Genomic DNA, 23,664 nt, shown 5'->3' on the forward strand with positions numbered 1-23,664 from the left:
TGGGAAGATCCCACATGCCTCGGAGTGGCTAGGCCCGTGAGCCATGGCTGCTGCGCCTGCGCGTCCGGAGCCTGTGCTCCATAACAAGAGAGGCCACAACAATGAGAGGCCCACATACCTCACAAAAAAAAAAAGAAAAAGAAAAATATCTAGAAACAATAAATGCTGGAGAGGGTGTGGAGAAAAGGGAACCCTCTTACACTGTTGGTGGGAATGTAAACTGATACAGCCACTGTGGAGAACAGTATGGGATAGGGAGGGTGGGAGGGAGGGAGATGCAAGAGGGAAGAGATATGGGGACATATGTATATGTATAACTGATTCACTTTGTTATAAAGCAGAAACTAACACACCATTGTAAAGCAATTATACTGTAATAAAGATGCTTAAAAAAAAAAAAAACTAAAAGTAGAGCTACCATATGATCCAGCAATCCCACTACTGGGTATATACCCAGACAAAACTCTAATTTGAATAGATACTTGCACCCCTATGTTCACAGCAGCACTATTTATGATAGCCAACACATGGAAACAACCTAAATGTCCACTGACAGCTGAATGGATAAAATAGAAGTGGTATATATATATATATATATATATATACATACAATGGAATACTACTCAGCCTTAAAAAAGAAAGTAATAATGCCATTTTCAGCAACATGGATGAACCTAGAGATTATCATACTAAGAGGAGTAACTCAGAAGGAGAAAGACAAATACCATGTGATATCACTTATATGTGCAATCTAAAATATGACACAAATTAACTTATCTACAAAACAGAAACAGACTCACAGACATAGATAACAGAACTGTAGCTGCCAAGCGGGAGGGGTTGGGGGAGGGATGGACTGGGAGTTTGGGGTTAGCAGATGCAAACTATTACATATAGAATGGATAAATGACAAGGTCCTACTGTATAGCACAGGGAACCATATTCAATATCCTGAGATAAACCATAGTGGAGAAGAAAAGAAAAAAGAATGTATATATATGTGTAACTGAATCACTTTACTGTACAGCAGAAATTAACACAACATTGTAAATCAACTATATTCAATAAAAAAACAAGAAAGATGGGACTTCCCTGGCGGTCCACTGGTTAAGACTCCGTGCTTGCAATGCAGGGGGCATGGGTTCAATCTGTGGTCAGGGTAAATAAGATCCCACATGCCACACGGTATGGCAAAAAAAAAAAAAAAAGAAAATTAAATCAACAACCTAACTTTATAACTTAAGGAACTAGAAAAAGAAGAGCAAACTAAACCCAAAGCTAGCAGGAGGAAGGAAATAATAAAGATTAGAGAGAAACAAAACAGAGAAGAGAAAAACAATAAAGAAAATCAATGAAACCAAAAGTTGGCTCTTCAAAAGGATCAACAAAATTGACAAACCTTTAGATACTGGACTAAGAATAAAGGACAAAAGAATCAAATTACAAAAATCAGAAATAAAAGGGAGGACATTACTACTGATTCTAAAGAGAGAAAAAGGATGTAAGAGAGTACTATGAACAATTATATACCAACATGTTGCACAACATAGATAAAATGGACAAATTCCTAGAAACATGAAACCAACCAAGACTAAATCATGAAGAAATAGAAAATGTGTATAGACCTACAATTAGTAAGGAGATTGAATTTTAAAAATCTCCAGACAGAGAAAAGCCCTGGACCCAGTTGCTTCACTGCGAAATACTACCAAACATTTGAAGAACTAATATCAATCCTTCTTTTAAACTTTTCCAAAAAATCAAAGAGGATGGAACACCTCTTAATCATTCAATGAGGCCAGAATTACCCTTCCACCAAAGGCCAGATAAAGACACAACAATAAAACTACAAACAAATATCCCTCATGAACATCAATGCAAAAATCCTCAACAAAATGCTAGCAAATCAAATTCAAAAACATATTAAAAGGATTACGCCCCATGCCCAAGTGGGATTAATTCCCAGAATGCAAGGATGGTTCAACATACAAAAATCAATGTAATACACTACATTAACAGAAAGAAAGAATAAACATCACACACGATCACCTCAATTGATGTAGAAAATGCTTCTGACAAAATTCAACGCCCTTTCATGGTAAAAACATTGAAAAAACTAGGAATAGAAGAAGAAAACTACCTCAACACAGTAAACGCAATATACAAAAACCCAGAGCAAACATTATACTCAATGGTGACAGATTGAAAACTTTTCCTCTAATATCAGGAACAAGACAAGGATGCCTGCTTTCACCACTTCCACTGTACATAGTACTGGAGTTCTACCCAGAGCAATTAGGTAAGAAAAAGAAATAAGAGGCATCCAAACTGAAAAAGAAGAAGTAAAATTATCTCTGTAGATGACATTATCTCACATATAGAAAACCCTAAAAGATTCCACACAAAGAAAACTATTAGAACTAATAAATGAATTCAGCAAAGTAGCAGGATACAAAGTCAATACATAAAAATTAGTTGCATTTGTATATACTAATAATGAGCAATCTAAAAAGGAAATTACAAAAACAATTCCATTTATAATATGGAAAAGAATAAAATACTTAGGAATTAACTTTACCAAGGAAGTGAAACACTTGTTCAATGAAAAATATAAAACATTGCTGAAAGAAATTAAAGAGATAAATAAATGAAAATAGATCCCACATTCACTGATTGTGAGACCTGATATTGTTAAAATGTCAACATTACCCAAAACAATCTACAAATTAAATGGAATCCCTATCAAAATCCCAATGACATTTTTTTTGCAGAAATAGAAAAATCCCACCCTAAAATTCATAGAGAGTCTCATGGGACCTTGAATAATTAAAACAATCTTGAAAAAGAAGAGCAAAACTGGAGTACTCACACTTCCTGATTTCAAAACTTACCATAAAGCTACAGAAATCAAAACAGTGTTGTATTGGCATAAGGACAGACATAACAATAATAGAATAGAAAACCCAGAAATAGACCCTTGCATCTATTGTCAGCTGATTTTTGACAAGGATGCCAAGACGATTCAATGGGGAAAGAAGTCTTTTCAACAAATGGTGCTGGAAAAAACTGGATATCCACATGCAAAAGAATGAAGTTGGGTCCTTAACTAACACCATATATAAAAATTAACTCTACATAGATAAAAGACCTAAATGAAAGGCCTATGGGAGGAAAAAACAACTCTTTGAAGAAAATCTGAGTCAAAGCTTCACAGCATTGGATCTGGCAATGATTTCTTGGATGTGACACCATATGGGACTTCATGAAAATTTTAAAATTCTGTGCATCAAAGACACTATCAACAGGGTAAAAAGGCAACCCACAGAATGGGAGAAAATATTTGTAAATCATATATCTGATTAATATCGGAATTAATATCCAGAACATACAGAACACATAAGGAACTCTTAAAACTCAACAACACAAAAAACAAACAACTCAATCAAAAACGGGCAAAGGACTTGATATACAAGTTTCAAAGATATCCAAATGGCCAATAAGCACATGAAAAGTTGCTCAATATCACTAATTATTAGAGAAATTCAAATCAAAACTACAATGAGATACTACCTCACACCCATTAAGATGGCTACTCTCAAAAAACCAAAACAATATGTGTTGGCGAGGATGCAGAGAAATTGGAACCCTTGTGCACTGTTAGTGTGAATACGAAATGGTACACCTGCTGTGGAAGATAGTATGGAGGTACCTCAAAAAATTAAGAATAGAATTACCGTATGATCCAGCGATTCTACTTCTGAGGTATATATCCCAAAGGAGGCAGGGTCTCAAAGAGATATTTGTACACCTATGTGCACAGCAGCATTATTGACAATAAATAAAATGTGGAAACAAGACAAGGGTCCATTGACAGATGAATGGAGAAGCAAAATGTAATACATACATACATGAAATATTACTCAGCCTTAAAAGCGAAGGAAATTCTACAATATACTACAGTGTGCATGAAACTTGAGGACAATATGCTAAAATAAGGCAATCACAAAAAGACAAATACTGTGATTCCACTTATATGAGGTACTAAAAATAGTCAAATTCGTAGAGACAAAAAGTACAATGGTGGTTCCCAGGGGCTAGGGGAAGAGGGATGAGGGAGTTATTGTTCAGTAGGAATAGAGTTTCAGGGTTTTTTTAAGATTCTTTTTTTTTAAATTTTATTTATTTTTGGCTGCATTTTGGGTCTTTGTTGCTGCGCATGGGCTTTCTCTAGTTGTGGCAAGCGGGGGCTACTCTCCCTTTTGGTGCACAGGCTTCTCATTGAGTGCAGGCTTCTCTTGGTACAGAGTAGGGCTCTAGGCATGCATGCTTCAGTAGTTGTGGCTCACGGGCTCTAGAGTGCAGGCTCAGTAGCTGTGGCGCACGGGCTTAGTTGCTCCATGGCATGTGGGATCTTCCTGAACCAGGGATCGAATCCATGCCCCCTGCACTGGCAGGTGGATTCTTAACTACTGCACCGCAAGGAAAGTCCCAGAGCTTCAGTTTTATGAAAAAAGTTATGGAGATGTGATGGTTGCACAATATTATGAATGTATTTATACCACTGAACTGTGCTCTTAAAAATGGGTAAGGTGGTAAATTATATATTATGTGCATTTTGCCAGATACACACACAATTGAAAAAAAATAATTCAGAGTAGCAAAACTAAAAAAAAAAGAAAAAAACCCTTAGGCATTTATCGAGCCTCTTGTATGTCAATATGGCAACATAGCACAACAGAAGGAGCAGTGGCTTTGGGGTCAGATAGGCCTGGTTTTAAATCCAGAAATCCAGCTCTACTGTATTATCACCTCACTTCTGTATAAAACTGAGCAGAAGAGAGCACGTTTGTCTTCAGCTTCGAAGGTTTTCTATTACCTGGAGCAAGTTACTTAATCTCTCTGGTGTCAATCCCACCTATAACATAAGGAAAATAATACCAATCTCATAGATCAGCCATGAGAAATAAAGATAGTATGCCTACAGAGTAAGTAATCAGTAAAGGTCAGTTCTCTTTCCCTTTAAAGAAAAGGCTATTAGGATGCCCTTAGGTGTATCTGTCAGACAAGTTCAACATCAGCACAGAGACAGATACAAGGCCTTGGTTATCTGTGGGCACTTGTTGCAAGAACTGCTGAGCTCTCATGATGCGAGACACTCAAAAATCAAATCTATTAAGCTGGCCTGCAGCTTGAGACTGAGGGTATTCACTGGTTCACAAAAAATAAAGAGGAAGAAGGAGTTACACAATGCATCTCTGTTCTAATTACTCAATCTCTACCCAACTGAAAACTTGCTTCATGAGAGATTAGCCACAGCCCCTGGAAGCAATAAACATCCTGCGTTGCAAACCCCATTTTGCCATCTCACAGAACCTTCATAAATCTCGGTTGCAGTAAATGCATCTCTTATCTATGAAGCGACTATTTTAAGAACATTTTTACAACAGTCACCATTATTAGTCCTTCGGCCAACTCTCCCAATTAGGGGAAGAAGAAATTAATACGCAATACTGATATTTCTATTTTACATTTAAAGGGAAGATGGCTTGCTGTTTTCAAGGGATACAGGGCAATTTCTGGGATGTAAGGCTAATAGGTAATTCCCAGAGTTGGGTCATTCCTGCTTCCATCTCATTCTGGAAATGAGCAAAAACTATTGGTCACCAAAGTGGACAAATGCCCTCCAGCAAACAACCAGTGTGGAGTGTCCACCAAGGAGTGCACGGTGCCACCAACTTACTCCGTAGGAAAGTGAAGACTAAGCAAAAGTCCTTGAAGCGATGGTGCCTTTGTGAGAGTCAGGGATGAGGATGCCAGGGCAGGTCACAGAAGGACCGTCTCTCTGATGGGGGAAGGGCCAAGCTCACAGCTATTGAGGGCACAGCTGACAGACAGAAGTGCCATTCTAGTTCTGCTCCTGCGGATGAGAACATACACTCCTTTCAAGTTACTTGATCAAGGGGTACAGGGGGACCCTCAGTACATCCTCATGTGGCCTAACCATGGCCCAGCTCTCCAAGTGAAGAGGGCAGGAAGGACCACAGGAAGCTTAAAGTTTGCAACTGGGTAAAACTACATGGTCACAGTGTGATCACAGGTAATGCAACTTGTTTCCTAAGGTTCAAGGCTACAAGACACGAGAAGTCATTGCAGAGAAGATAATTTAGAATTACCCTCTGCTAATTTTAAAGAAGCGGTAGGGAGGTGACTATGGGGGATGGTTTATGCTGAATTTAAAGAGAGGCACAGACCCTGGGCTGTGTGGGTGGAGCCTCACAAGACTGCATATGGAGCAATGGCCAGAGATTCCGGGTTCTGGCACTCAGCTGTGCAGGTCCAAAGAGTGGATTCTGTCTGTCCTGGCAGGCATGTAGGTTGCAGGACTAACCTGTGCTAACCACACCTTCAAACGATTGACATAGCAAACAAAACACAAATTCACTTATTTGTAACAAGTATATAATAAGCCTTTCCAGTGACCTCCAAACTTGTTTCCTCAATCCCGCCCGTTATCAAGGTAACTGGGAGACCAAATTCATAATCAGAATGTTACTTGTTGAATGCAGACTCAGAACAAAAGAGCGGAAACACTTAAGGGGTGTTTCATCAGGTATCGGAAAAGCCTTCTGAGTGGGATGTACTTTCCAGGTGATCTGAACACCAGTAACCACCAGGAAAAGTATTAGATAATCAGCAACAAATTCTGAGGCCGTATCGCCCCTTTTCTAAACAAATGCGGATTACCTGTCTGCCTCATTAACCCCAGACAGGATTTCTTTAGATGGAGCACAATACGATTCTCACTGCTTTGTGTATAGCCAGTCATTTTTCTGAGCCTATACCTGTCCCTGATATTCTCAGCGTGTCATCACGGGCTCTCAGAGAGGGTTACGATGGGTCTCTTCACTTATGTCCTGATTCTAATTACCTCCCCGATGGAGTGATTTTCCAGTTCTGGGGGCACTTTCATGCGTGTGTGACAAGCTCCCTGAGCCTGTCTGGACGCAGGAGGATACCTCCCACTGCCTGGTTCAGCACCAATTATTCTGTTCATCTGTGGAATGTGCTTGTAACATGTTGTATTTATTTTGCCTGCACACATTCCTGCCTTCCTAGAGGAAGAGGTGAATAAATCACCCTGGCTTGCCTGCCAAGAAAGTAATTTTTTTCACCTTAGGTGGGCCGTCTGTTTCTCCGGACATAGCTCTGCTTTGACTAGAATTGAATACATCTTGTCCCAGGCATTTTGCCAGCTGTACCAAAAAAAAAAAAAAAAAAAAAGCTGTAGGCTCCAGGAAATGAAGCAACTAGAAGTGGTTTCCTTGTGATGTCAAGTCTTTTTCTCTTTTTGAAATGCAACTTACAGAGTTAACCTAAAGGGAATTGTGCATCACTGCCCATAGGGGTGGTTTACAGAGTGGCAGGAGGCCCAGATAACAACCAACCACGAATTTCCGAAGAATCAATCCGATTGAGGCATGTCGGTACATCCAGCACTGGGCCTACAAATGGAGGGGACAACTGAGTACGTGCTTTGGACCCAAACAGAAGGCCCCTAAGCTAAGGGCTCTTCTCTTAGATGTTTTTTGTTTGTTTGTTAATTTATCTTATTTATTTTTGGCTGCACTGGGTCTTTGTTGCTGTGTACGGGCTTTCTCTAGTTGCAGCGAGCAGGGGCTACTCTTCGTTGAGGTGCACAGGCTTCTCATTGCAGTGGCTTCTCTTGCTGCGGAGCACGGGCTCTAGGCACGCGGGCTTCAGTAGTTGTGGCTCACGGGCTTCAGTAGTTGTGGCTCACGGGCTCTAGGCGCGCTGGCTCAGTAGCTGTGACACAGGGGCTTAGTTGCTCCGTGGCATGTGGGATCTTCCCGGACCAGGGCTCGAACCCGTATCCCCTGCATTGGCAGGCGGATTCTCAACCACTGCGCCACCAGGGAAGCCTGGTGTTCACCCTGGATGAACATCCAGGTCACCTATGGAGTTTTCAGTATTCATGCCTTGGTCCCACTCAAATGGCTGCTTCTGATGCCCACGTGTGTTGAGCAGAATGTCCTTAACCCACTGGGGATTAAAGACCTCTTCATAAGCTACCAAGCTATTGGGGGAAGAAATAACCCAGAGTAGAAAGAGTGTCAAAATATTTAGGCTGCACAATGAAATTAATAATCAAGAAAATGAAATGACAACCCACAGAATGGGAAAAAGCATTTGCAAATCATACACCTGATAGGGGGTTAATATCTAAAATATATAAAGAACTCATACAACTCAACAGCAAAAATCCCCCAAATAATCCAATTTAAAAAGGGGCAAATTCTACTTATAGTTCCTTAAAAATGGAACTACCATACGATCCAGCAATTCCACTTCTGGGTATATATCTGAAAGGAACAAAAACACTATGTTGAAGAAATATCTGTACCCCTATGTTCACAGCATCATTATTTACAATAGTCAAAACATGGAAACAACTGAGGTGACCACTGAAAGATGAAGGAATAAAGCAGTTTTGGTATATACGTACAATGGAATCATCAGCCATAAGAAAGAAGAAAATCCTGCCGTTTGCAAAATGTGGATAGAACTTGAAGGCATTGTGCTAAGTGAAATAAGTCAGACAGGGAAGGACAAGTACTGTATGATCTCACTTACATGTGGAATCTTGAAAAGAAAAACGGCATAGAAAGAGAGATCAGATTTTTGGTTACCAAAGTACCAAAGGCAGCAGAAGCAGGGGGTGGAATAAGATTGGTCAAAGGTGCAAACTTCCATTTATAAGATAAACAAGCCCTGGGGATGTGACGTACATCAGGGTGACGACAGTTAACCCTGCTGTATGGTATATTTGAAAGTTAAGAGGGTAGATCCTAAGAGTTCTCATCACAAGAAGAAAAACTTCTAAAAAAAAAACAAAGAAAAAAAACTTCTTTTCTTTACCTATATGAGATGTAATGTTTACTAAACTTATTGTGGTAAGCTTTTCACAATATATGTATGTCAAACCATTACGCTGAACACCTTAACTTTATACAGTGCTGTATATCAATTATTTCTCATTAAAACTGGGGGGAAATGTACAGGCTTAATCCAGAAGATGGTGAGCTGTGTGGGCAACAGTCAGCTGCCGGGGTAGATGCTGGGGTTACTGTCTGGTATGGTTCCAGAGACTCAGGGTGCAGTGAGGAGCAAGTCACGAAGAGAATAAGGCAGCTCAGCCTGGCAACTGTGGGCCCATCAGGCCAGTGGAGGGGACCTTCTCCTGCTTCAGCTCAGAGACAGAGCATCCGAAGGGCAACACTACCTGAGGGATGGTTCCAGGAATCAACACATCAACGTGGGAGCCACTGTACGGAGGTGAGAGACAGAGAAGGAAATGGTAGGTACCGTGAGACAGAAGGGGAGGGTTCGCGGCCTAGCCCTAACACATGCATAAGACTTCGCGACTCTCTGAACCACTCAGAAGGGACGGGGCCAGGGTTGATATTCAGCCTGCATGCACTGGCATGGTGTTCCTGCAGGTTATCACACAGAACTACAGTCCTGAAGGCTGGTAAACAGCTGAGGTTAGGCCACGCATCACCAAATGACATCATCCAGTGGCCACCGAGCAGGTGGCAATGGGACTTGGGACGGGTGCACCTGGACGCTGGTGCATGAGCCGAGCAGGCCAAGGTGGTAGCCGAGCGGACGCAGTCCCTGCCTGACCTCAGGAGGGGCCCAGGGGGGCAGAAGTAGGGGGGACAGGCTGGCTGGGGCAGTGCTGTAGGTGAGGGTGGAAGCAAAGGCCCTCCAGGTACGGGCTCCGTGAGATGCGCCAGCATCCAGAACATGAGGGACAGCCCGCCTGGTCACTCTCTCACTGCAGCCATGCCTGGCCCCAGGTCTAATGACCATCAAGTTCACAGGAAAGGCATCGGAAGAGCTTGTTTCCTCTGCAGAATCATAGCTTAGAGACGGGCAGCGTCCAGCTTCATGAGTGCTTATCAAACGTAAGACCACCCAGTAATTTCTAAACATCAGTAATGATTTAGAAATAATTAGAATGATTGGATGACCATTTTAATTTATACCACAGAGTTAGTAGCTTCAGGATGGTTTAGTTTAGTTGAGAGAATAAAAACAGAATTTTTTTTTAAAAGATTTTTTGATGTGGACCATTTTTAAAGTCTTTATTGAACTTGTAACAATATTGCTTGTTTTATGTTTTGGTTTGGGGGCCCCGAGGCATGTGGGATCTTAGCTCCCCAACCAAGGATCGAACCCGCAACCCCCTGCATTGAAAAATGAAGTCTTAACCACTGGACCGCCAGGGAAGTCCCAAAAAGGGAATATTTTAGGTTTTTACTTATATAATGATTTATTTATATACATTTGTTTATAAAACTTACGTTGCCATACAGCTTGTTAAACACACTGCCCGTCATCCTTAGACGGGGCAATGCAGGGTTGGGGGGATAGTGATTCAGCTGGTAGAGCTTGAAATGGCTTCATTGCATCCCTGCCCCCGCCATGCCAGGTTGGTCTGACTTAGGTAGATATGGGTTTCATCTGACTGACAAATCAAACATTATTTTCCATGTGTTGCTGAGGACTGGGCCCACCAAGCCCAGTCAGGATTTCCCAGTCACTGCTTCTCTCACACTTCCTGAACCTTCACAAGGATCTGACCTGCACTGCAAGTCACAAACTATGCAAAGGAAACAATGTGTTAGGTTTCTAGTAACTTTGCCAGGACAGAGAAGGCCAGAAGTTCAATGTTTAACACACAGTTATTGAACATTTAAACTGGGCCAGGCAGAGTCTAGGCACTGAGGATATACAGTAAAATGGATGAAAATCCCTACACCCAGTGCCAACGAGTGATTGCAGGGGGTTATTATTCAAAGGCCAAGGATGGATGGACAGAGCCAAGGAGAAGGCTGTGATCTCAGCTAAGCACCCTCTCCTCTGCCCTCCTTGGGTTGGAGTTATTAGAACACTGTGATTAGTGCCGCAGACCTGTGGGGCTAGTCTACCCTGAGACAGTCAAGCAATCATAAGGGCAGGTACCAGGAAAGAGCCCCTGCCCCAAACTGACTGCTCCTTTGTCATGATTTAGTATCTAAAATTCTGCCATTCGAGAAGCATTTTCCAACCAGTGTTCCTTGCAATCTAGTCCTTCAGGATTCTTAGTTTAAAAGAAATTTTTTCAGTAGTTAAAAAAGTTTGGCAAACACCTGAGCTCTTGGTGAGTCCCAGTGAATGGCATATTAATCTGTATGACCTCCATTGGTTTTGGATTCAAAACTTGGGCATCTCTATTTTTCTAAGTATTTGCTTAAGCCTCCAACCCTCTACATTGTAGGTAATTCAGTATCTCTCTCTTAAGGACTCTTCATTCCCCAAATTGTCCAGGAACCTGGGAACTTAGTCCAAAGGGAGTAGTCTTGTTTCAAAGTTCCAGGGGGAAGGAACTGATCAGTCTACTAAAAGTCCTGATTTTACAAAACACCATGGTATTGGCACAAAAACACACATATGGATCAATGGAACAGAGTAGAGAGCCCAGAAGTAAACCCACACACCTATGGTCAGTTCATCTTAACAAAGGAGGCAAGAATATACACTGGAGAAAAGACAGTCTCTTCAGCAAGTGGCATTGGGAAAGCTGGACAGCCTCATGTAAATCAATGAAGTTAGAATGCTCCCCCAAACCATGCATAAAAATAAACTGACAATGGCTTAAGACAGGATACCATAAAACTCCTAGAAAAGAACATAGGCAAAACATTCTCTGACATAAATCATACCAATGTTTTCTAAGCTCAGTCTCCTAAGGCAATAGATATAAGCAAAAGTAAACAAATAGAACCTAATCAAACTTACAAGCTTTCTCACAGTAAAGGAAACCATAAACAAAGTGAAAAGACAACCTACGGACTGGGAGAAAATATTTGCAAACAATGCAACCGACAAAGGATTAATTTCCAAAATATACAAAGAGCTCATATAACTTAACAATAAAAAAACAAACAACCCAATCAAAAAATGGGCAGAAGACCTAAATAGATTTTTCTCCAAGAGATACAGATGGCCAACAGGCATATGAAAAGATGCTCAATATCTCGCAAATCAAAACTACAATGAGGTATCATCTCACACCAGTCAGAATGGCTATCATAAAAAGTCTACAAATAATAAATGCTGGAGAGGGTGTAGTGAAAAGGGAACCCTCCTACACTGTTGGTGGGAATGTAAATTGGTGCAGCCACTATGGAGAACAGTATGGAGGTTCCTTAAAATACTAAAAATAGAGTTACCATATGTTCCAGCAATCCCCCTCCAATCCAAACAAAACTGTAATTCAAAAAGATATATGCATCCCAATGTTCACTGCAGCACTATTTACAATAGCCAAGACATCAAAACAACCTAAATGTCCACTGACAGATGAATGGATAAAGAAGATGTAGTGTATGTACAATGGAATACCACTCAGTCATAAAAAAGAATGAAATAATGCCATTTGTATCAACATGGATGGATCTGGAGATTATCCATCCATAAGTGAAGTAAGTCAGAGAAAGACAAATATCATATGATATCGCTTATATGTGGAATCTAAAATATGATACAAGTGAACTTATTTACAAAACAGAAACAGACTCACAAACATAGAAAACAAACTTATGGTTACCAAAGTGTGGGGAGGGATCAATTAGGAGTTTGGGATTAGCAGATGCAAACTAGTACATATAGGATGGATAAACAGCAAGGTCCTACTGTACAGCACAGGGAACTATATACAATATCCTGTGATAAACCATAATGGAAAAGAATATGAAAACGAATGCATAAATATGTATAACTCAATCACTTTGCTGCACAGCAGAAATTAACACAACATTGTAAATCAACCATACTTCAATAAAATAGATTAAAAAAAAAGAAAACAAACTTATGGTTACCAAGGGGGGGTATAAATTAGGGGTTGGGGACTAGGATATACAAACTACTATATATAAAATAGATAAACAACAAGGTCCTACTGTATACCACAGGGAACTATATTCAATATCTTGTAATAAACCATAATGGAAAACAATACGAAAAAGAATATATATATATATATATATATATCTGAATCACTTTGCTGTACACCAGAAACTAACACAGCATTGTAAATCAACTGTACTTCAATTTTAAAAGTTCTGATTTTAATCACTTCTACATAGTGTCCCTGTTGAAAACTGATTCTGACAGGCTCCAGTGAGTCCCTGTCCTGCCATGAGGATGTCCTTTCTGCTTCAGAACCCTGTGCAGGCAGCAGGGTGGCCCTGAGGACACAGACTCCTAAGGCTTATTGGATTTATACTCACACAGTCAGCCACTGTTCCACAAACACGACCACTGTGCCAAGGTGCCCGGGTATAATTGGGTTTCTGAACACAGCTGCACACTGCATCTAGAACACGCTTTTCCCCTACAAACCTCTAGGCTCTGGTGTTGAGCCTAAGCTCCTGACTCAGACTCCCTCTTTTTTCCTGGGGGAAGTTTAATGTTTATTCGCTACCAGGGACCCTCCGTCAGGGCTATCTCAGCCCTTAGAAAGCTGAATCTCAGAAGAGAAGGGAACAGAGTGTCGATCCCTCTCCTCCTGGAGGATCCTTGGTAAGTTTAGTTTGGCACATCAGGGGGATACGGGGAAGAACAATCTCTGTAAATGTCCTTTACCCAGAGACCTGTATATCAACTCACCTGTACTGGCATAATTGAGAGTATTCGGGGAACAAGGCAAGAAGATCTAGGGGCTCAATGTCTTGTTCCGTCTTGCTGCTTCTCCAGCTAAAAAACAAAATAAAAGAAACAAACATTTTTTTTGTGAAAGAGAGGCAGAAGAAGATTTTTCCCTGTTATAATTTTGTATATTAAAGGGACATAGTCTATCTATAAAAGCCCCCATCAAATGGATCATAAAGTATGTTCTGCTTCAGAGAGAATCAAACTCCCAAGAATACTCTCGTGAATTTCTTCCACTGAATTAAAGCCCTAACCACCCCACCCCCCGAGCTTCTTGGGAAGCCGGTCCTCACCTCTGAGCGAGTCAGGCTCCTAGTGGAGAAATCTCTGAAACTTTTAGGTCAGGTAAGAAAATCCCAGCATTTGCCAACATAGTTTGGACTCATTAATTTTCTGACACTAAAAAGGCTCTAATTTCTATGGAGAAGAGAAACACACTGAACAAGTATGATAGTCTTAAGTCCCTCATTCTCACTGATACTTGGCTTTCCCCGTTTTCTGAAATATTTTACATCGAGTAACTTAAGACACAAAATAAAACATAGCATACACTGTTTCTTTTTTAAATTAATTAATCTGTTTTTGGCCGCGTTGGGTCTTTGTTGCTGCGCGTGGGCTTTTCTCTAGTTGCGGCGAACGGGGGTTACTCTTCATTGTGGTGCACGGGCTTCTCATTGCGGTGGCTTCTCTTGTAGCGGAGCACAGGCTCTAGGCACACGGGCTTCAGCAGTTGTGGCACATGGGCTCAGTAGTTGTGGCTCACGGGCTCTAGAGTGCAGGCTCAGTAGTTGTGGCGCACAGGCTTAGTTGCTCCGCGGCGTGTGGGATCTTTCTGGACCAGAGCTCAAACCCGTGTCCCCTGTATTGGCAGGTGGGGTCTTAACCACTGAGCCACCAGGGAAGCCCAGCATACACTGCTGAAGCTTTCCTGATGCAGGATATTTTACATTCAGCCTTGCTGGTCCAATCAGCACAAGTCACTCAGATTCTGTGGGAAAATGCAGTGAAAGTTCTGTAAGGTGGTAACAATGTGGGGACAATTTTTGCTACTTCATCCTCAAAGGAGCCCTGTCTGGAATATTAGTGATAAAAGCAAAGACTAACTTGCCAAGGACAAAAGACAGTGTTACAGAAAGGCTTTCTTTTGGTAGAACTGTTATCATGTTTTAGGCCAATTTTAGTGGATATATTTGCCTCCCACTCTAGTGCATGCCCACATCCTATGAAACAGTAAGTGATGTTTTAATAGGATTATATGTAAAAACATATCATGTATTTAGAGATGAAATATCCAGGGAAAATATTTCCATAGCTCACTATTTCTTGGCATTTCCTGTGTCCTATCTGATATGTATATACACAAAGGGAGCTGGTTTTAGTTATCTAATACCGTGTTGTATTTATTATTTCAACTTGCAAATGCTTCTATTTAGATTTACAAATATACAATTTTTAACATGTTTTATTAGTGACAGAGCAATAAAGGAACAACTTTGCAGCTAATTTAACACCTATAAATTTCCCTGCAGTGTAAAAGAAATGGCCTCGGCAGACCACATGTCTGCTCATATTTCAAAGAATATTAAATGTAAATACTTCTAAAATGCCCTATAGTTAGAGATCTCTTATTCCATAAAACACTTACAGGTTCATTGTTTATACTTTTATAAAAAATGGTACCTGATTCTAAACAGACTTATTATGTGAAAATTATTTTTTAAATAGCTAGATTTGAGAAGTCATATAAAAGCTAGATAATTACAAATCAACAATTACAATCAACCTGAAAAATGTTAAAAAGACATTGATCAAAAAATTCGAAAACGTATGTCAACATAAAACATGCACATAAACCTTTATAGCACCTTTATTTATAACTGTAAAAACTGTAAGCAGCAAAGATGTCCTTCAACAGGTAAAAGGATGAACAAACTGTGGTATATCAGTATCATGGAAAATTATTCAGTGATAAAAAGAAATAAACTATTGAACTCTAAAAACATGTGAATGACTCAAACACATACTGCTAAGTGAAAGAAGCCAGTCTATACAGGCTACATTCTATATGTTTCCAATTATATTATAGTCTGAAAAAGGTAAAACTATAGAAATAGTAAAAAGATCAATAACTGCCAGAGTTCCAGGCAGGGGGGAGGACAGATTAGGTGAAGTCCAGGAGATATTTTAGGGCAGTGAGACTATTCTGCATCATAATGTAACAGTGGATAGTTATTTGACAAACACTATGGATTTGTCAAAACCCATAGACCTTTACAGCATGAAGACTGATCCTTAATGCATGCATGTTAAAAAAAAGTATAGTTAAGAGGTTGGGGTATCACAGGATGGAATGCAGAATGTGACAGGACAATATAACTGTATTACAAACGCACAAAACAACCTCACTGGAGCCTGGGGTAGAGGGAAAGGTGCTGACCTGAGCAACTTTGTAAATGGAGCCTATAAAACTGAGGGCAAAAGACACTGCACATAAGCACCGTGTCCTAGTTGATAAAATTATTTATTGCAGGATACGGGTTAACAATTCTGACACTGCTGTACACAAATGCTGGAACAGAACAACTAAATGAGTGGCAGATGGTGGGGACAGGAGAGGGAGGTTACCCATCAGCAAGGGGAGAAGGTCAGAACAGTTCATCTAGAAACAGATTAGAGTTGGAGACGTCAATATAAACTCATGTGTAGCTTGATATAAATACAATGGTTACATAGAGAAATACCTACAGATGTGTGCACATAGATTACTATATGCACCTATATTTCCCAGCTCCATCAGCAGAGAGGGCCCAGAAGTTATGACACTCCAGAGGCAGTGAGTCCATCTAGTGCCTGGGTCTGCGTTTCCAATCCATTCTCCAATAAAAGGAACCAGCATTCCTTGAGGACATGGCTGATTCTAGGACTGGGACAGGAATTATACAAGATGAGCTTGGAGCTTCTTGTAGTGTCAGAAAGTAAGAAAATGTTGGGGGAAAAAAACTAACACCTGATGATGGTTTATATCAAAAGGACACAGGAGAAAACTAAAAGGACTCCCAACAGCCAAGGCTGGAACAATTTGAGCAACAAAATAACATTTTTAAAGTACTATTGAAGGGAATTCCCTGACAGTCCAGTGCTTACGACTCCACTCTTTCACTGCCGAGGGCATGGGTTCAATCCCTGGTCGGGGAACTAAGATACCGCAAGCCAAACAGCCAGCCAAAAAAAAAAAAAAAGAAGGTACTATTGGATTATAATCCAAAGTATAAAATAAAATATCCATGAGTTCATACTGATATGAATAAATGAGGGAGAATAGACACATCTCATGTGCAGAAGAATTCCAAAAACTGTTCGCAGATACTCAAGGAGGTGGAGCATATCCTGACTCCTTGGGTGTGGGCTGTACAGGCTGACTTCCTTCCAAAGGATGTGGCATGCGGTGGGGAGAAGACAACCAACTTTGCAGTGGAGAAACCTGACACACACTGCCACAGCCAGGATCAAGGTCAACATCCACTGTTATGAGTCCGTTCCCAGTAAGTGCCCGTGATATAATGTGATGAAGATGGAACTTCACCTCTGTGGCCTTCTTCCCCCAAACACACAACCCAAGTCTAATCACAAGATAAATACTAGACAAATCTCAATTGAGGGACATTCTACAAAACACCTAATGAGTACTCCTCAAAAGGTGTCAAGGTCATCAAAAACAAGGCAAGTCTAAGAAGTGGTCACAGCCCAGAGGACCCTAAGGAGACTTGACAGTAAATGTAATGTGGTGTCCAGAGCAAGGACATTAGGGAAAAAAAACAAGAAAAAATGAATAAGGTATGGGCTTTAGTTAATAACAATTTATCAATGCCAATTCATTAATTGCAACAAATATATCACATGAATGTAAGATGTTAAATAAAAGAGATATAGGTATAGGTATAGGTATACTGAAGTTTCTGTATTGTTAGCAACTATAAATCTAAAACTATTCTGAAATTTTAGTTTATTTTTAAAAATATATTGAGAATCATATGCTCACAGAAAGTGGGAAATGGAAGGTACCATAAAAACTGTCAGTTAAACCTTTTATTGTACAAGGGAGAAAACTAAGGATTTATAGTGTGGTTTTGTAGCCTGCACTTTGAGAAAACAGTGGTGGCTTGCTGCTGAGCTGGTCCTCACTGACACTAAACATCAATCACAGTACAAAGTAGACACTCAATAAATTATTACTGAATGCTGAATAACTCCCAACAACCTACCATCTACCCAAGTATCTTATCCTCTCACTCATTCATTTATTAACTCATTCATTCATTCAACAAATGTTTACTGAGTGTCTGGCACTATCATTTTACTCCTAGAATTATAACCACTTAGAAACTCTATCCAAAGGATGGACATTTTGGCAATTTTCCATATCTGACTTTGTAGGAAACTGTTTAGCTGATTCAAGTTTATAAGCATCCAAGGAAGAATGGTCTCAAGCCAGGTTAATAGAACATAGACTAAGGGGGTATAAGAAGGAAGGTTCTGAGTCCTAGAGGGGATGTCTGGTTCGTTTATACTCAGGTTGTGGGCTGCAGTCTTTTTGAGTCATACTGTTGTTTTAGACTCTCTCATCTCTCATTCCACTCCTTCTACTACTCACTGAGACAATGGGCTAACAGCCTATTGTTGTCTTCTTTCCAGTTTCAGTTCTACTACTTACCAGCTTGGTGATCTTGGCCAAGCTGCCTAATCTTTTGGGGCCTCGGTTCCCCTATCTGAAAAATTACCTCATGAAAGAATGTTGCTTGGGTCAAATAAGCCCACATTTCTAAAATGTTTGGCACACTTGGCAATGACATTATTATTACTACTGTCAATACTGTTATTGTTATCATTACCGACCAACCAGAGGCTTGTACCTAGGAAGCTTCGACAGTCACTTGGGGTCTACAAAGAACACACGCTGGCACACTTAATCAATCTTTCCATCTTTCTCGGTTTGATAAGTAGGTTGTTTCCAACAAATCGCAAAATTATCGTTGTGATCTGGGCTATGATTCCATTTCCTGTCAGTCCAATGCCTCTTTTAGACTGCCAGGAAACCAAAGGCCTTATTTTCAAGTTCCCTTCCTTCTTGGCCTCTTTTCCTGCCAAAATTTATTTTCATGTTAACATTTATTCTAAATATTCCATGGGCTCCTAAAACTGGACAGTTCTCCTAGATTCAGTTCTCTCTGGAGGTCCATTTTTTCTGACTTTATTTCTATGATATTTAAAGGTCAGGTTCATCACAAGATAAAGACTGTAGCGTCTAAGAAATGTAATTAACTATTTACCAGTAGGTTTAGCTCCAAGCCTCAGGATTTACTGACCTCTTTAAATTTGCTAAAAGTCACCAAACAATTCAAAGAAATTTCTCCGTTCTGCTTTCTTCTCACTCTCCAGAAGAAGTCAGGTTGTTGGCCACTGATTGCATTTGGTATTTAAAAGGCCAAGTCTTGGGACTTCCCTGATGGTCCAGTGGTTAAGAATATGCTTTCCAATACAGAGGACGCGGGTTTGATCCCTGGTCGGGGAACTAAGATCCCACATGCTGGGGGGCAACTAAGCCCGTGTGCTGCAACTACTGAGCCCGTGCATCACAACTAGGGAACCCAAGTGCCGCAACTACAGAGCCCACGTGCTCTGGAGCCATGTGCCACAACTAGAGAGAAGCCCACGTGCCACAACAAAAGATCCCATGTGCCACAGCTAAGACCCAACATAGCCAATAAATAAATAAATATTTTAAAAAATAAAAATAATAAAAGGCCAAGCCTTATACTAGAAGATCAATACATCTAAAATAAAAACATGGGTTTGGGGATAACTTGTATTGTTAGGGGGTGGAGGAGGTCAAGCTAACAAAAGTTTGTTTTTGGCATTCCACATCTTAGCTAGGGATTATGTAGAGGCTAATATCAGTAGCAGATTCCTGTTGCAATGAGTTATCTGTTCTTTTAAAGTCTCTCAACAGCCACCAAAGAAAAGGAAGGTTAAACCTTTATCTATCTATTAGGCTTTTGTTCATAGGTGTCAATGATGCCAATAGAAAAATATTGTCTTGTTATGTCTAAGTGCATTTAAGCAATGGGTGTTCCTTGAGCCATACTTTAAAACATAAAATACTTTAAACGTTGATTGCTATTGTATCAAACTATTTCACTATTAGATTACTATCATTATTGTGAAACAAACTGAATAAAAAGTTAGTATGTTCAAAACAAAAAAATAAAGATCAGGTTTGTCAGGGTGCTCACGACCTCTACATGCCAATGCTGTGAACAAGTCCCAGGCCCCCAGTGTGACTTACTGTCCGTGTCCAGGTAAAGGAGGCCATGTGTTTGCTCTTCTGATGAAAAGTTTCTGAGCAAGAAGATCCCTGCCATGAGCCCCGTTACAGCCACGGCTGCCTGTCTGGCATCCTGCCAGTTCCCAAGTGCATCCTAATTCCAGCACGAGGGCCCCTGGGAAGCAGGTCCCTTCCTACAGCTGCAGCAGCATCTGCTTGACATTGTAGGTGACAGCCCCTTGGTGATTAACAATGCTGTCTCCTCAAGGGCGTCACTGGGCGCTCCTTGGTGGAGTAAGTTTTCCTAAGTGTCACTGCAAAGGCAGAAAGCTAACTAAGTTTGGGTAATAGAGGTTACCTTCTTCAACCCAGTTGCAAAAACCATTCTCAGCACAAATGTCCCAGGTTCAGAGGAAATCTTAAGGGAAACTTTAAATAGTTTTAATCAAAAAGAATATCCTTGTACTGAGTTCAAAAATAAGTTAATAAAACAGGTTAACTTCTTTTTAACGGATGGAAGATTTTAAAGACATTCTAAAAGGCGATTTTGTCTGTAGCTCATTATTATTGCAACAAACATACTGTGAATTAGTTTTCCATTAGCGTCATTATTTTGAAACTCCTTTTGTTAAGGATACTCACATAAAACAGGTCCTCCTTCTCTCCTGGGAGGAGCCTGCGAAGGTTGAAACCGCTGCTGCTTCTCTCCACACCCTAACCTCAGCAACTCCAGGATTTAAGCCTGAAGGAAACAGGAGAAAGGGGTCAATTAGGGAACAGAGAAGCAGCAGATTCTAAATCAGGGCACATGCATGAGCTCTCAGGTGGAAATCAGGGGAAGAGTTTATGTGTGTTCGCATTTTTTTCACAAGCTTAAGATGTCCAATGTGTACAATTATTTATACCTAAGACATCTCCTGAGACTTCTTCTGACTGGAAGGATTTTGTTGTTGTTATCATTTGTTTGCTTGTTTTTTAGGAAATACTAATCAGCTCGCTTTTCAAATTTAATGCCCATACTTTTAACATAGCTGCTTAAGTTCTATATCATGAATTGGCTCTGTCATTAATTTGGGGGCTTACCCACCTCACATGAGAAGTTTACTCTGGGAAGCTCCAGAGCTTGTCTCAAAGAGACAGATGGTCTCCAGAGCAACATAAACCAGGGCTCAACAAGAGGTCTCAGTAACAGGCCATCAGGAAAAAACAAAATAAAACAAAATGCCTTAAGTTTCCATATACAAGAAAACAAATACTGGTTTCAGATTTTTAAAAATTTGAGCCCCAAATTAAAAGTCTCAAGGGCGGGACTTCCCTGGTGGTCCAGTGGTTAAGACTCTACGTTCCCAATGCAGGGGGCCTGGGCTCGATCCCTGGTCAGGGAACTAGTTCCATACATGCCGCAACTAAAGATCCCAGATGCTGCAACTAAAAGATCCCACATGCCACAACTAAAGATCCCACATGCCGCAATTGAAAGATCCCGCATGCCGCAACTAAGACCCAGCACAGTCAAATAAATAAATAAATATTGCAATATTAGGGGAAAAAAAGTCTCAAGGGCAACCTCTCTAATTGCAGGCCTTGGTTTGCAACTCAACTGCTTCCCAAATGGGCAACTCTGTGCCATGGACATCAGGTTGAAGAGTTACAGATGTTTCTAGTTTAACAGTGTTCAATAATTCTCCCTAGAAATGATGGGAGTCCAGCCAGTGATAAGTAAATGTTTGAGACATAACAAAGGACTAGAAAGCCCAGATGCAAATGTGGTTTTGAGGGGAAATCTTTCCTGAGTGACTAGGAACATGATCTGGAGGCAGTGGACAGTAACACCCTGAAGCAGGCCTGCAAGAAACACAATGCCAGGCCTACTGTATGGATTTGGATATTGCTGACCTATAAAAGGGAATCAACTATTTTGAACAACTATGGATTAAATACAAGGAAACAAAATGAGCAATGTAATCAGGGAAATAAAGAAGCGTTAGATGAACAGGGAAATAAGAGGAAGAGGAAAGTCAGTATGTGTTGGCACTGCACTTCTGGGCTAGGTCAGCACTGGGTAATCGAGATGGACAGCTCTTCAGATGGACTGAGGCCTGAACAGTTTCCACTTTCTTCCTCATACTCACGTATTTCTACATATTTAAGTCGTACAAATAAATTAACCATCTCTGTGGCATAAGCTTTCTGTAGTAAGCATCACAGGGAATGTATTTATAAACATGCCAAGGGAATGTGCGGTCAACTGCACACACGTCTCGCACCTGTTTCTTGGATCCCATGCCACCTGCTCCAGCCTCAGTGAAGTGGAGCTTGGAGATTCGAGCTCTCTCAGGCTGCTGACTGAGTCTGGTTTTGCAGGTCTTCACTTGGCTGTGTGCTCCTCCATCCCAGGGTGTGTACACATGGCTTCCCTAGAACAGCTGTCAGCAAGTCCTTCCACTCACCTCCCTTCTGGAAACGCCTTCCTCTGACTTCCATGCCAACCCTCTGAATTCTTCTACCACTCCCATTCTCTGCTCATCCCTTAATGCCAGTGGCCCCTGTGATTCTGACCTCAGCCCAGTTCTCTTCTCGCTCGGAGTCCATTCCCAGCATGTGGGGAAGTGCGTGGGCACTAGACTCAGAACCCGCAGGCTGCAGGCTGCGTGTGTGTGATCCTGGGCAGGTTCCCTGACATCTCTGACGTGTCCCCTCTTATAAAGTGGGGCCAGTACGCGGACCGACTTCATGGGGTCATAAGGAAGAGCGAATGAGTTCAGACGTGTGAATTGCCCGGCACCCAGAGTACAGGCTCAGCTTCTTTAACTGGGACAGCCATGGCTTCAACTATTATTTAGTTGAATAACTCGATCACTTACTTAGTTGATGGTTAGTTGACTAGCGGATAAACTCTGATTTTCTAGCTCATATTTCTTGTCTGAGCTCCAGTCCATTTAGCCAACCGCCTACTAAACATCCCCAGTTACACCCAGGGCCCCTTCAAGTAATTCCACGTTCACAGACTAACCACCCTCCTCTCTCCACTCCTGCTCCACCCGAAACTACTCTTCTTTTTTATTCTTTTTCCGAGATGAGTAACGGCATCATCCATCCAAATGTCCAAACCTTCGAAAGTTAACAGAATCTCCCCTTTTCTCAACTACCCGTACCCTAAACATAAAGATCCAACTGCGGAGACTTCCCTGATGGTCCAGTGGTTAAGACTCTGCGCTTCCAATACAGGGGGCACAGGTTCAATCCCTGGTCGGGGAATGAAGATCCCACGTGCTGCGGGGCACAGACAAAAAGAAAAGAAAAGAAAATCCAACTGGTCACCACATCTTTTCAGTTTTGCTTCCTGACCATCTTCTCTTCTGGGTTACCGTCCTCCCTGCCTCTAGACTCTTCCCTCCCACACCGTCCTCCTTTGACACTGCAGTCAGTGGGTTCATCCTAGAAAGGATGGTTTTCATGATCTTTCCATTGACCTTCAGGATAAATCCACAGTTTTTAGCACAGCATGTGAGGTACTTCATCAACTTGCCTTTCTCTTCCCCTGTTTTATCTCCTCCCACCCC

General features: G+C 41.1%; 2 long non-coding RNA genes across 2 annotated transcripts in view; both read right to left on the bottom strand.

Annotated features, from left to right (window-relative positions):
• LOC112403170 (uncharacterized) overlaps positions 1 to 14,374 on the bottom strand; it is a 57,590-nt gene extending 43,216 nt beyond the window's left edge. The window contains exons 1-2 of the long non-coding RNA XR_003003858.1: positions 14,330 to 14,374; positions 13,738 to 13,824 (exon numbers count right to left, since the gene is read on the bottom strand). This is a non-coding gene — a long non-coding RNA (uncharacterized LOC112403170). The remainder of the gene's footprint in view (positions 1 to 13,737; positions 13,825 to 14,329) is intronic.
• A 208-nt stretch (positions 14,375 to 14,582) lies between these two features.
• Positions 14,583 to 23,371, bottom strand: LOC112403169 (uncharacterized). The gene is made up of 3 exons (XR_003003857.1): positions 22,369 to 23,371; positions 20,744 to 20,843; positions 14,583 to 14,767 (listed from the first exon to the last, which is right to left on the bottom strand). It is a non-coding gene; the product is annotated as an uncharacterized LOC112403169 (long non-coding RNA).
• Between the last annotated feature and the right edge of the window lie 293 nt (positions 23,372 to 23,664).

Source organism: Neophocaena asiaeorientalis, unplaced genomic scaffold, assembly GCF_003031525.2.
Source record: "Neophocaena asiaeorientalis asiaeorientalis breed wild unplaced genomic scaffold, Neophocaena_asiaeorientalis_V1.1 scaffold180, whole genome shotgun sequence".
NCBI classification, from domain to species: Eukaryota; Metazoa; Chordata; class Mammalia; order Artiodactyla; family Phocoenidae; genus Neophocaena; species Neophocaena asiaeorientalis.